Raw genomic sequence first — 14,948 nt, forward strand, 5'->3', positions numbered from 1 at the left:
CTCCAAACCATTATTTATGTACGGAATAGTTGCTGGAGCCCACAGACAGGTGGACACCAGCAGGTGAAGAATTGGCCTCGTGTTCTGCTGGGGTCTGATTTGAGAAAGAGCTGGCAAATAACCTTTTCCTGTCTGGGTGGGACCAAGATCTGTGAAGGACAGCAGAAAGCCTTAGGAGGAAACTCAGGATACCACAGTCGCTTGGTTGCCATCAGAATCAATAGATATACAAGTGGGATGGTGATGCTGGCTTCTGTGAGGGTTTCTGATGAAGCTACTGGTCTCCACGAACACTGGAAAGTGTCTCAGAGGAGTGGAGAAAGTGGTATGAGTACTCACTGTTACTGAATTTAGAGAGTCTCAGTCTTTGTAACTGAATAAGCAGCAGAGAGGCATCCTTCCAGTGCTTCTACAGGGAACTGACAACTTGTGACCTAGGGTATTGACAGCTCAGACAGCCAGAGACTGCTAACTCCTCACCATTCTAGAGAGTGTCTCTGCTTGAAGTACCTGGACATCAGACATAACCCCCAAGGCGAACAGAGCCAAGAGAAAAAAAGGCAAATACAAAACCCAAATGAGAACCTGAAGCCCAAGAGAGGAAAAACAAATAGGACAACCAAGACAGCAGGAAGGCATGGATAACTGTTTAAAGGAGATTAAGTTGCAGCATATAATTTGGAAACCAAACAAAAAACAAAAAATATTCTTTAAATTTTAAAATTCAGCAAATATTTTTAAGAAAGAAGAGCTTCACTATTTAGACATGAATTAACAGCTTAGAAAATGAAGAGAAACCATACTTCTAAACACAGATTTTAAAAAATGGTGATTCCAAATACCTAGGAATAAACCTACCTAAAAAGACAAAAGACTTGTATGCAGAAAACTGTAAGACACTGATGAAATAAATTAAAGATGATACAAACAGATGGAGAGATATACCATGTTCTTGGATTGGAAGAATCAACATTGTGAAAATGACTATATTACCCAAAGCAATCTACAGATTCAACACAATCCCTATCAAACTACCAATGGCATTTTTCACAGAACTAGAACAAAAAATTTCACAATTTGTATGGAAACACAAAAGACCCTGAATAGCCAAAGCAATCTTGAGAAAGAAAAAGGAAGCTGGAGGAATCAGGCTCCCTGACTTCAGACTATACTACAAAGCTACAGTAATCAAGATAGTATGCTACTGGCACAAAAACAGAAATATACATCAGTGGAACAAGATAGAAACCCCAGAGATAAACCTACGCACCTATGGTCACCTAATCTTTATTATGTTGAGGTAGGTTCCCTCTTTGCACACACACTAGCAGATTAGTACATTTACTACAATTGATGAACCTACATTGACACATCAAAACTAGCCAAAGTCCACAGGTTACATTAGGCTTCACTCGGTGTACATTCTAAAAATTTGGACAAATGTATAATGACATTTATCCACTATCAGAGTATCATATAGAATAGTTTAACTGCCCTATAAAGCCTGTGCTCTGCCTATACATCTCTCCCTTTCCTTAAACCCTGGCAACCACTGATCTTTTTACTGTCTCCATAGTTTTACCCTCTCCAGAATGTCATATAGTTGGAATCATACAGTATGTAGCCTTTTCAGATGGGCTTCTTTCACTTAGTAACACTCATTCAAGTTTCCTCCATATCTTTTCATGGCATGATAGCTCTTCTTTTTAGTGCTTAATAATATTTCATTGTCTGGATCTACCACAGTTTATTTATTCTTTTACCTACTGAAGGACATCTTAGTTCCACGTTTTGGCAATTATAAATAAAGCTGCCATAATCATCCATGTGCAGATTTTTGTGTGGACATAAGTTTTGAACTACTTTGGATAAATACCAAGAAGTGTGATTGCTGGACTGTATGGTAAGACAATGTTTAGTTTTGTAAGAAACTGCCAAACTACCTTCCAAAGTGGCTGTACCAATTTACATTTCCACAGGATTAATATTTACTGAATAAATACTAAGTGCTATGCTTTGTGCTTGGTTATACCTATAGGATCCTATTGAATTTAATATCATTCATTAAAAGTAATTATTTCAAGAATCAAGAACAGAAGAACTCAGTTTTATATATTGATACATAGGACAACTGGGCCCAGGCACACAGTGCCTTCAAGCTTCCTCTTTTCCCTTGTATTGTAGATACAGTCTCATTCTGCATTATCCCCCCTGTCTCAGTTTGCCTGATTTTCATCTGACACCTTTCTTGAATATCCAACATTAAACACCCCAACCTCAATACCACTTAATCCCCTTCCTATTCTTATTTATGGTAATATTAGACTCAAAAAACCCTAGGCTAGTCATTAAATGGCTCAATTTACCAGATAACACATGATATTAATCTTATATTGCTCATATCCTTCTCTTTTTGGACTCTTGATTTATCTTTAAATCAAAGTCTTATCTTTTATGCTTTCTGGCTCTTTACACCTATATTTTTCCTGATGCCTAAATCCCTCCTTGGATTTTGCTAATTATTTCAGTTTCTTTTAAATAGAAGGTATTTATGTCAGAGTCCCAGTCCCCCTGCCCCTGACCATGCTCTTTAGGATGCTAATTGCCCAAATGCTCATGCTTCATCCTGTGGTCTCCATCTGACCACTCTCCTCACTCCTGGCTCTAATTCTGTTGGTTCCTTTGATCTCAAACCCTAGAGGTCTCTAGACTGTTTTGTACACTACTGACAACAGACAAATTTTTCAAACACAGAGAAATCTATGCAGGATCAGCAGCGAGCCCTGTCTCACCATTAGGTGACTAAGTGCCCCACCAAATGTTCATTACCATGCAAGTTCAGTAAATAAAAAGCCATCACATCATATTTCTTCACTGAGCTATTAATGTGATGAATTATGTTCAGTGCTTATAGAACATTAAACCATCCTAGCATTTTTAAATAAATCTTTTTGGTTCATGTTTCAATTTTTTCAATTTATTGTAATGTTTGATTTGTGAGTTTTCCCCCCTTAAGGTTTCCCCACACATACTGAAAATAATATTGGCCTTTTTTTTTTTTCTTTTGGTGATCTTTGTGAAGTTTAGAGAGCTTTTTTCCACTGAGCAGGATGATGCCTCCAACCATGTTTTATTTACCCTGAAAAGGGTTTATGTAATGGAATAAGCTCATGGAGTGGCTCTTGCTCTGATACCTCTGGCTCTAGGAAACACAGAGTACAGGAAGGAAAGTGAACCAAAGGGGTCACAATTTTGAAACCCTCCCCGCAAAATCAGGGAGAAAGAAAACACCATGCACTAGTGGTGGCAGATAAAGTATCTTTAAACCTAACCCACCATAGAATTTCTTGCATGATTTAGGGAGAGAGTAAAGAAAAGGCAAGGGAAGAGCTTGGGATTCCCATAGAACTTTATCTACCATACAGTTAGCTTCCTACCATAGAGTTTCTTTACCTACCATATGGTTATACTTCTTCAGACCTCAGAATATTATAAACCTATGAATATCACAATACAGGCATATCTTAGATACTCATCCCTACTAGCTGTTTTGAGCCTTAGTACTCCATGCGAATGAATTCCCCAGCTGGTCATTCAGGAGTCAGCTGGATAGCAGAAGTATCAATAACTTTCCTCCAGAACTGATCCTATAGTGTATAAGTTAGGTGGGTTAATTTATGAACAAGAAGATCCAAAATGTTTAATGGCTCTGACACAGTATGAGTTTACTTCTTACTCATTTAAATCATCCCTGACAGTTCAGTATAACACTTCTCAAATTCTAAAATTGAAATTTTAATGGGTTTTGTTGTTGTTTTGATCAATGACCAATATCATGCTCAATTTCGATCTGCAATATCTTAATAATGTTAGACATTCTAACATGGAGAGATTGAGCTCTTCTTCCTAAAGACTCAAAACACCAACCCCACTATTTTTGGTATCACATAGAGAATGATAACATAGTATAGTAAGCAGTGGCATGGTACTTTGGAAAATGTTAGTCAGGTTAATAACAGTTTTAAAGAATGACCTCTCAGCCTCAGCACACAGGTATTTCTCAGACTCTTTAACAGTATTGAATATAATGATCAGCATATAAAATATTGTGGAATATATAATTTATATGTTATCTATTTGTTGGAATTTATAGGTTAGATTCCTCTGGGCAAATGAGACAGAAAAATTCTATAGGAATAAAAGTATACAATGTGTCACTGGGTTTAGCTCAAATGGGGCATAAGGAATGAGTGATTTTTCATTTACTATTGGATTATTGAGACTAAATAAGCTTGGGAACACAGCCCCATTTGAGTAGATGCACGCTTATTTTACCTGATCTCTCCTTTCCCATAAATAAGAGAGGTTCAATACTGAACTAACTGGAAATCACACTGGCATGTTATTCTGCAGGCAATATCTTATTGATGTGGGCTGATGTGAGGAGGAAAGAATAGCAAAGAAGTGTGAAGGTGACTCATAATGCCATGTTCATATTATTTTCTATAAATAAGAGAGGTAACATGCATCATCATCAGTATAGCTGAGGGAAACAGTTTTTTACGCTAGTGCCAAGCCATATTATTTTGCACTTATAATGTTGTTATGAATAGGAACTTTGAAGTCTCCAGTGGAGAGTCAAAGTGATTTCGAAGATATGCATCTTCTCCTATACAGGACATTCCATTTTTCTTCCTTTAATGGCTGTTGATGCTAAAATACAAAATACAGCCTGATAAATATCTAACCCACTAAAATATGATTCCACTTATGCAGAATGATTTGGATGGTACTGCTTATTTTTTAATATGATACTTCCTTCAGGAAATAAAAGAAATGCTGGCATTGCATACCATTTCATTTTTTATTCTATATCTTCAGTGAATTTATCATCTTTCCACAAATATAAAAGTTAAGCAACAAAATAGGATGACTAGAGACCTTACATTTTCTAATTTCCTCCCTAATTTTCTGGGATTGAGGCAGCATCACAACGTGGCAACCTGCTATTTGAGAAAGATTTTTGTTAGCAAGAAACCTTGTTTGGGATTGTGTTGAAAAATGAATATACAGATTTTAGGTAAAGATGGGAAGGATGACATTTCCTGGGTATTTTCCCTCTTTTTTAACCTTTAGGAAACACTTTCTTTTCCTGCCTTGGCTATTGTCATTGCCTCCTGGAATCCCTATTCTCACCTTACCAAATTCTTTCACTCTGTTCATCTAGAATAATCTTAGAAAAAGAATCAAACAACTGCTTAAAATGATTTAATTGTTTTACATTTCACTTTGAAAAACAACCCCATCTTTTTTCAATATGGCCTACAAGGGACTGCTTGAACTATCCTCTATCCACTCTCCAAATTTTCCAGTACTGTTTGTCGTATCACCCATTATTCAGGTGACCATATATCCCAGCATATCTGGATGGTCCTGGTGTTCTTCTGTTGCACAAGAATTCCTTCTAGTTTTTTATTTGCCCTACTTATAATTTATTACTCTTGTATTTATTTTGATGCTCAAACTGTCCCTGATTTGCCCCATAAGGAATTCCTTCAGGCTGGCTTTTGTGTTATTTTTTAAAAGTTCCCAACATTCTTTGAGCACTTCTTACTGTTTTTTGGGTTTTTTTTTTTTTTTTGCTTCTGCCACGGTTTCATCTAGTATTATATGACATACATGTGTAGTTCAAAGAGTCCTCACATCCACATGTGGTTAAATCTGAAAAAAAGACTGTCAAGAACCTACTTCTTGGGGAATTCCCTGGTAGTCCAGTGGTTAGGACTCTGGGCTTTCACTGCAGAGGGTGCCTGTTCAATCCCTGGTCAAGGAACTAAGATCCTGCAAGCCACGCTGCATGGCCAAAAAAAAAAAAACTTTTTCCCTGACTCTTCTTAGTTTCAGCATAACAAACACCTCCCATTTAAGGATAGCATACAGGGCTCCTGCTGACAACCTGAAGGGAACTCAGACTATACTGAGTAGTAACAGGTAACTGTTTCCCATCTACAATTGCGGTGGGAGGAGTGTTTAGCACTGCTGCCCTGACTGCCATTTGGGTTCTTTGGCTTATGTTATGGCTTGACTACCAGGGAGTCATTTGACATTTCAGTGGAAAACTTGGAAAATTATAGGTTAAGTATATGTGAATTATGTGTAGAAACTAGAGGTTTAGCAATTTTACTATAGAGCATGTAAAAGTAGTCTGAATGCTTTTACTATAATGGTTTTTGTCATTTATTGTATGGAATAAATGTACAACTATTCATTTATATTTGTTTGGTAATTTTTTTTGCAATAAGCCCTTTAGACAGTAATGTGACTAAAAAGAAAAGAAAAGAAAAATTTATTGCAAGTTTTTCTATTGAATTTCCATTTTTAAAGAGAGTTGATTTTGTGTATAGGTAAGTAGCACAAAATGTTTGTCAACGCTCAGTATCCATACAGATGATATCACTGAGCACATGAAAATAACAAGACACAAAATAACTTTTTATTTAGATTAAATAATTTCTGATCTAAATTAATTTCACTAATTTTCAATTTTAACATTTCTTGTACATATACAAAAAGTCACTGTTAGTGTTGGTTCCATTAGCAAAAGAAATTCACATATAGTTAAAGATGCCAGTTTTATATGGTCATCTTCAGGTGCTTCAAAAAAATTACATAAAGTTAAAGCCAATAATGGTTCAATTTTGTCATCCAATTTATAAAATGAAAGTAAAACCTTTAAAAGTTCAGTCTGTCAGAGGTGATACATCCGACATTGTTATGAATGCTCTTATAAATTCAATTTTAAAGTTTAATATTGAAAAGAGAATTATTTGGGGGAGTATAGACTTAATGGAGCACAGTGCTATAGTAAAAAACAATGTTGGGTTTCAATTAAGAAATCTATGGAATACAAACATTCTTAAAATTGAGGTTCACATAATTCATATTTGACTAATCAAAATAAAAGCTGTAGCTGTTGAAATTTACATCTACAGTAACCAGACTAAAAGCTGGGATGAAGCCAATGGTGATTACCAAAAACAATCTTTAATCTGGCTGTACATGCCTTTTCTCTTTGCTGCCTGTCTTCAAGTGAATTTTAGAAATGTTTGACCTTGTGAAGAACTATTCTGTAAATTATTCTGTATCCTACAATTTTATTTAAATAAACAATCCCTCATATTTTGGTTTCATTTTCTTCATATTTAGTTGAAGATTGTTAATAAAGAAGTTTTTTTAAAGTAGGGCACTAAATTATCATCCTTTCAAGATTTTATTGAGTAGCAATCATAGGGAAGGAGATTTAAAATGCAGAAAACATTAAAATTCAACCCTGGAGAAGTGAGTGAAGAATTAAAAAATATTAAATGATAAGAACTCAAGAGTATAGAAGATTTAATTTTAAAATCGTATAACTGTTCTTTCAAATATCTTGACTTAGAAGGATCTTTTGATGGAGTATCTATTTTTAATTGGAGAAATTTATATTTTGTGTTGAATGGAGTGAAATTGAGAAGACCTAAGATTTTTAGGCATCTAAACTTGGTGAAACATTCCAAAGATTTATAAATAGAGAGGAATTATTTGACAAGTTTATTTGTAAAAATAACTGTAAAATAAGTATTTGAGCTGATGTATTTATATGTTTTAATTAAAAACAGAATTGATACTATCTCCTATTTTGTAGAATTTGCTCTGAACTTACCATATATTTCACGCCTCCATAAAAAATAGTATGTTTAACAGAGGAGACTCAATGAAGGTATAAAAAATTGAATTTATTAGCCATAAAATAAATTCAACTCCAAAGACTGAAATAAATTCAACTTCAACTTTATGAAGATTTTTAAATTAACAATATCATATTGAACAAAAATATTTTTCAAATACCGATGAAAAATATTAGAGATGAAGTATGTAAATATTACCAATAATAACTATTCTGCTTATGCTATTTTTAATGTACATTATCTAATGTTTATTAGAATTTATCTTTTAAAAATCAATTAGTATAGAATGATTGTATAGGTCCATTAGTATAATAAAACCAATTTCCCATTAATTATCAAAGCTGACCTAATTTGGATGATAAATTAACCTCTCATGTTTTACCTGTGGGCTCATTATCATCTCATATATCAAAAGGCACCATGTGGTATGTGGAACACAGTATTACAAATTCTAGGCCTGTTTCTAGGATTCAGCCTGCAGCCAGCCTTGATGATAAAAGTTTTCAGGTATTATTCCCAGTTGTAGCAGTCGGTGATTGCCTCATTTCTGTAGCCAAGCACTTGCTTTTACTTCATTACAGTAGCTGAGCCTCTATTTTATTGTTTTATTTCTAAGTACTATTTACCTGGTTTCTCTTGCCTGGGTACCCTGGAGACTTGGGTCTTCTCCTTCTCTTACTTTTACATCATCTCTCAGGGCCTGATCACTGATTATTGGATCTCTGCTCCTGAAGATTAATCTCGCTGATGATGCCACACCCATTTCTAACTAGTGATACTTGTTGCTAATGTTCCCCTAATGCTTCACGACTCTCTCCTCTTTACTCCCTTCTGTTAATTTTGTTTCCAAGTTAGTCTAGTCTCCAGGTCTCTGTTTCCCTCCACCACTATCCATGACGTTGCCTTGACAAAGCCACAAATCGGTTGGGAAAATATTTTAAAGAGGTAAGAAACTTTATTTTTTACAGCTTTTTTATTCAGAGCTTTGGGCTCAACTTACTCTCCTTAGCAAAGGGCTGACGCTGACATGTTTTTAAATCTAGATCAATTATTAATTTTCCCTATGGTAAATACAGAACATTTTATTTTGTGAGCCATTTCTCCATTAGGCAGAAGACCTTGCTTTTAATTTTTATAATATCACCTTACTGTCTATGTGATAATGAGCAAGCCACTTAATATCTGTTACCTCCCTCTTCTGTAATATGGATTTTTTTGTGAGCATCAGATAAAATAATATATGAGAACTTTTTTTAATGCAAAGCATAACGTTTTGTGGACTTGTATTAGGTGTGAGGTCTATTACTGTAATTGTTTCTGGTCTGATGGTTAGTGAAAAACTCATCTTGGAACTTTGACTATTAGGTAAATGTATATACCCTTTGGATCCTGCCTTCTCATACTCTGTATGCAATAATGAAAGAGAAGTAAGCGTTCATAGACTACTGGTGTTTGAAAATGGAGTACTGCAGTATTCTATTGTTTTAATAATGCCTATCTTGCCTGAAGCATTAAGAAACAATTTGAATCTCCCAGCCTTATTATTTTCATTAATCTGTACTTATCATGCCACCTAGTGTTGTAGTTCTGAATAGCAGTGCTCTCACAATGAGCTTTAAATCAGCTAATTATTGTACTACATTTGCTTTCTTTTGGAGTAGAGTTTTCTCTATGGTATCACAATTCTGTGTTTTCTTGAATTTTTTATATTGGTTCAGATTAAACTAAATTGAGGGGTGCTCAATATTTCAGAAAGAAGTATGTGGCAGTGTGTTGGGTATGACTCTAGAAGTACCATCTGTTTAGCACTTTGATAATACAGAACAAAAGATAATAAGGAAAATATTCTAAATTATCCCCCCCAAAAGCTGGAAATTGAGATGTATAGGACTGACAACACAGTGATTAAGATTTTCAAGTACTTTCGTGGGTATCAATTAAATCTCCTAAAAGGCATCCATGTGTTTATATTTTTAAAATGTAAACACTTCCTACTATTACCTCTTTTAGAAGTGAAAAGTGAATGTAAGTATGACTATTAAATATTAAACCAGTCTAATCAGCTATTTGTGAAGGAGAGATTTTACCTAAAAGCAAGGATTTCCTCTTTGGAAAATGTGAGGAAACTGGACATAGAAGGAAGGGATGTGATAGAACAAAAGAGGAAAAAAATAAGGTGGTAAGACTGTGATAAGAATCATAGTAGCTAATAAAAGGTCGAAGAGTCATGGCCAAGAATCTATAGATTCAACCCAACCATGACCAAAATTAGATTCAACGCAATCCTGACCAAATTTCCAAATGCATATTTCACAGAACTAGAACAAATTATTCTAAAATATGTTTGGATCCACAAAAGATCCCAAAGCACCAAAAAAAATCTTCAGAAAGAAGAACAAAACTGGAGGTATCATACTCCCTGATTTCAAACTATACTACAAGGAGACAGTAATGAAACCAGGCTGGTACTGGCACAAAAAGAGACACACAGATCAATGGAACAGAATTGAGAGCCCAGAAATAAACTCACACATGTATGGACAATTAATTTATGACAAAGGAGCAAAGAGCATACAATGGAGAAAGGAGAAGTCCCTTCAATAAATGGTGTTGGGAATACTGGACAGGCACATGCAAAAGGATGAAACTAGACCACTACCTTATACCATACAAAAAATTAATTCAAAATGGAGTAAATACTTGACTCTAAAACCTGAAACCATAAAATTCTTAAAAGAAAACAGATGGTAACCTGTCATTGGTCTTAATGATGTTTTTGTGTATCTGACATCAAAGGCAAGGGAACAAAAGAGAAAATAAACAAACGGGACTACATCAAACTAAAAAGTTTCTGTACAATGAAGAAAACCATAACCAAAACAAAAAGGCAGCCTACTGAATGGGAGAAGATATTTGCAAATAATACATACAGTAAGATGTGAATATCCAAAATATATAAAGAAATCATACAACTCAAAAACAAAACAAAACAAATAACAGATGAGTGAATAAAGAACACATATATACACAGTGGAATACTACTCACCCATTAAAAAGAATAAAATCTTGCCATTTGCAACAACATGGATGTACCTGGAGGGTATTATGCTTAGCAAAATAAGTCAGACAGAGAAAGACAAATACTGTATGTTTTCATCATATGTGAGATCTAAAAAATAAAACAAATGAACAAACACAACAAAACAGAAACAGACTCACAGATATAGAAAGCAAACTAGTAAGGTAAGTCTCCCACATATGAACAAATTCCATTCCGCCAGCATGTTCATAAGTCCAATTTGTTCATAAGTCCAACAAAGTTAGCCTAGGTACCCACAATCAGCTATATAGTACTGTATTGTAATAGGTTTATAATTCTTTTCACACAAATAATACATAAAAAACAAACACAAAAAATAAAGAAAACATTTTTAATCTCACAGTACATTACCTTGAAAAGTACAGTAGTACAGTACAACAGCTGGCATCCAGGGGCTAGCATCGAGTGAACAGGCAAGAAGAGTTACTGACTGGAGGAGGGAGAGGAGGGGGGAGATGGTAGAGCTGAAGGATCATCAGCAGTAGGAGATGGAGGGCGAACTGCAATTTCACTTACGCCTGACATTGATGGCACAGATTTTGGTTCCTTGCTGGATTCAATTCTATCTACCCTCTTGAAAAAATGATCCAGTGATGTCTGGGTAGCAGCTCTTCTTTTCTCGCCATAGATGATGACACAGTAGCACTGGATTGCATTCTGATCGGCTGCTGCAACCTTCATGTACCATTCTACGCTTGGTTCCTGTGCCTCAAAAACTAACATTGCCTCCTCAAATAAAGAAAATCCCCTTGTCATTTCCTGAGTCATGAATCTCTTCAGTTCTTCAGTTACTTCTTCCTCTTGTCTCTCTTGGTCCTTTCTCTGGGCCTCCAATTCCATCAGGTCTTCATTAGTAAGTTCCTCGTGTTGCATAGCAAGGAGTTCTATGAAGTCGTCCTCTTGAAGATCTAGCTCCAGCTTCTTGCTGAGGGTCACTAAGTTGCTGAAGACCACGTTTGAATCTTTGAAACTTCGCAACTTGAAGGTTCATATGTAGGGGACTTACTGTAGTTATCAGAGGGGAGGGAGTGGGGGGAGGAGCAACATAGTTGAAGGAGATTAAGAGTTACAAACTACTAGGAACAAAATAAATAACTTACAAGGATGTAATATACAGCACAGGGGAAATAGTCAATATTTTATAACTTTGTATGGAAAGCAATCTATGAAAATATTGAATTACTATGTTGTACACCTGAAACTAATATAATATTGTAAGTCAACTATACTTCAATTAAAAAATAATAAAAAATGAGCAAAGGACCTGAACAGACATTTTTCCAAAGAAGACATAGAGATCGTCAACAGGCACGTGAAAAGATGTTTAACATCACTAATTATTAGGGAAATGCAAATCAAAACCACAATGAAATATTACTTTGCACCTGTGAGAATGGCTATTATCAAAAAGACAAGAAATAACAAAATGTTGATGAGGATGTGGAGAAAAGGACTTGTGCACTGTTAGTAGGACTATAAAATGAGGCAGTCACTATAAAAAACAGTATGGAGATTCCTCAAAAAATTAAGAACAGAACTACCATATGACCCAGCTATTCCACTTCTGGGTATTTATTTCAAGAACATGAAGACATCAATTCAGAAAGATATATGCACCCCTATGTTCCTCAAAGTACTATTTACAATAGCCAAGATACAGAAATAACCTAAATCTCCATTGATGAATGAATGGACAAAGAAGATTTGATGTATGTATGTATATAATGGAATACTACTCAGCCATAGAAAAATGAAATCCTGCCTTTTGCAATTACATGGAAGGTATTATGCGAAGTGAAATAAATCAGATGGAGAAAGCTAAATACCATACGATTTCATATGTGGACTATAAAACAATACAAACAAACAAACAAAATAAAACAAAAACAAACTCATGGATATAGAGAACAGATCAGTGGTTACTAGAGGGGAAGGGAGTTGGAGGGTTGGCAAAATGAATAAAGGGGGCCAACTGTATGGTGATGGATGGTAACTAGGCTTGTGGTAGTGATCACTTTGTAGTGTATACAGATATTGAATTATAATACTTTACATCTGAAACTTATATAAGAAGAAAAAAAGTGTCATGGCCAAGAGAAATAAAATCTAAGAAAAGGACAAAAGCAGTTATATTAACATCTCTACTAATAGAAATATGTTTTCCTATAAAAGGTTCCCTTATGAGAATGAAAACAATAGAGGAAACATTGCAACAACCAAACAGAAAAGTCACGGAATGCATTATGCTGAAACATGAGATACATTCTTGGAAATCTGAGGGTTGAAACATAGCATTTAAAATTGGTAGGAAATTACTCAACCAATGCAAGAAGGGGGGGGTGACAATTATTTATATAGATTTACTTCATTAATACTTATATTAATACTTATTAACACGATATGTTATAATTTGCTTTATTATCTCCATTTTATCTAAGAGTGACTTACTTGAGATTGCACTTGGCTATTGGTGGTACCTGGATTGAACCTAGAAACTCTGAGTCAATAATGGATTTAAATTATCACGTCACTTGCTCCTGACTCCACTATGTATGTGTGTATATGTGTTTTACTTCTTGCTTGCTTTTTTTTCTTTTGTAGGAGATGTGGACGTCTAGGGGTGTTGAATTTCCAATCTCTCTTGTATGTCTGGTAAACATTCAACAGTGTTGAATTTCCAATCTCTCTTGTATGTCTGGTAAAAAGTCTGATTTTAGCTAGTGTCCTGGCCAATACTGTAAGATTTTAATGTTTTGAACACAGTTATCTGTGTTGTAAATGGGGGAATAAGTCCCCTTGTGGGGTCCTTAAGGATCACTCCAACATGACTGCAGAAATTACATTTGGAGAGGCATATGAAATTAAAAGATTTATTATACTCAGGTCCTAGAGAATGGCATAGCACACGACACAGGGTGCCAGATGGGAGGAGCTCCAAGGGACAGGTTCAAGCAAGCAGGGGAAAAACCAAGGGAGAGTGAGAACCAGTAGACAAGTGCCTTTACTGAAGGTCAGGGTGGAGTACACAAGCAAAAGGTGGGAAGGGATTTCATTGCTGAGTTTTCATCGGTGGTCACAGGCAGCGGACAGCAAGAAAGGGAACTTGTGGCAGGGACCAGACTTATCACACTGGTGCACTTGGTCACCTGAGCAGGGTTCTCACAGCCTGATTGTGGGGATGTTGAGGCAGCAGGAAAATATGAAGTTTTACAGTTTACAATACAGTATCATTATTTTTTGTAATTCCATAGCCAAATAATAAATAGCCTTCACAAACCTGGTGTACTGGATGTTCTTGCTCAATAAATATTTACTGAGTGAATGGATGAATGATTAATGAAAGAAATACTCTTCATTTGCAACACTGATTCCCTAATCAAGGTCTTCATCTCCTCCACAACAGGAATCCTGTTCTTCATATGTAATACTCACAACAAACAAATACCCCTTATATTATCATGATTTAAAAATGAAATCAATGTTCCAGTTATCAATTGCTGTATAACACACCGTCTCAAAACTCATTTAAACACTGATATTAAAACAAATGTATTATTTTTCATCAATGGTCTGTGAGTTAATTGGTCTCAGCTGGAACCAACTGCTGGACAGGGGCTGGGACTGAAATACACTGAAGCTTCAAGAAGGCTTGCTGGCTCACTCAACATGACTGACAGTTATTGGTAGCTGTCAGTTGGGAGTATGGCTGATACTATGAACTGCAGTGTCTACAAGTGGCCTCTCCACATGGGTCAGGCTTTTCAAATCATAGTGAAGAAGAAGTATACTAAGAAGATATACTCCAAGAAACAAGAAGTGGAAGATGGCCTAGACCTGTAATTTGGCACACCATAATTTCTACAATATTCTATTGATCAAAGCAATCACAGAACCTGCCCAGATTCAATGAGAGAGGAAGTAGTTTCTACCTCTTGAAGGAAAGAGAGGGGGTCATAGAAACTATAGGGATCTCAATTTGCTTAAATCAACAACCATAAAATACTAAAAATAGACATCATTCCTTATTACTGTAGGTGGTGGTGGTGGTGGTAGTAGTATTTCCTATATTTCTCACTGGTCCTCAAATCTTCACATAATCTTATGTCTTGATTTTGCACATG

The sequence above is a fragment of the Mesoplodon mirus genome (genome assembly GCF_964341445.2).
Source record: "Mesoplodon mirus genome assembly, chromosome: X".
NCBI lineage: Eukaryota > Metazoa > Chordata > Mammalia > Artiodactyla > Ziphiidae > Mesoplodon > Mesoplodon mirus.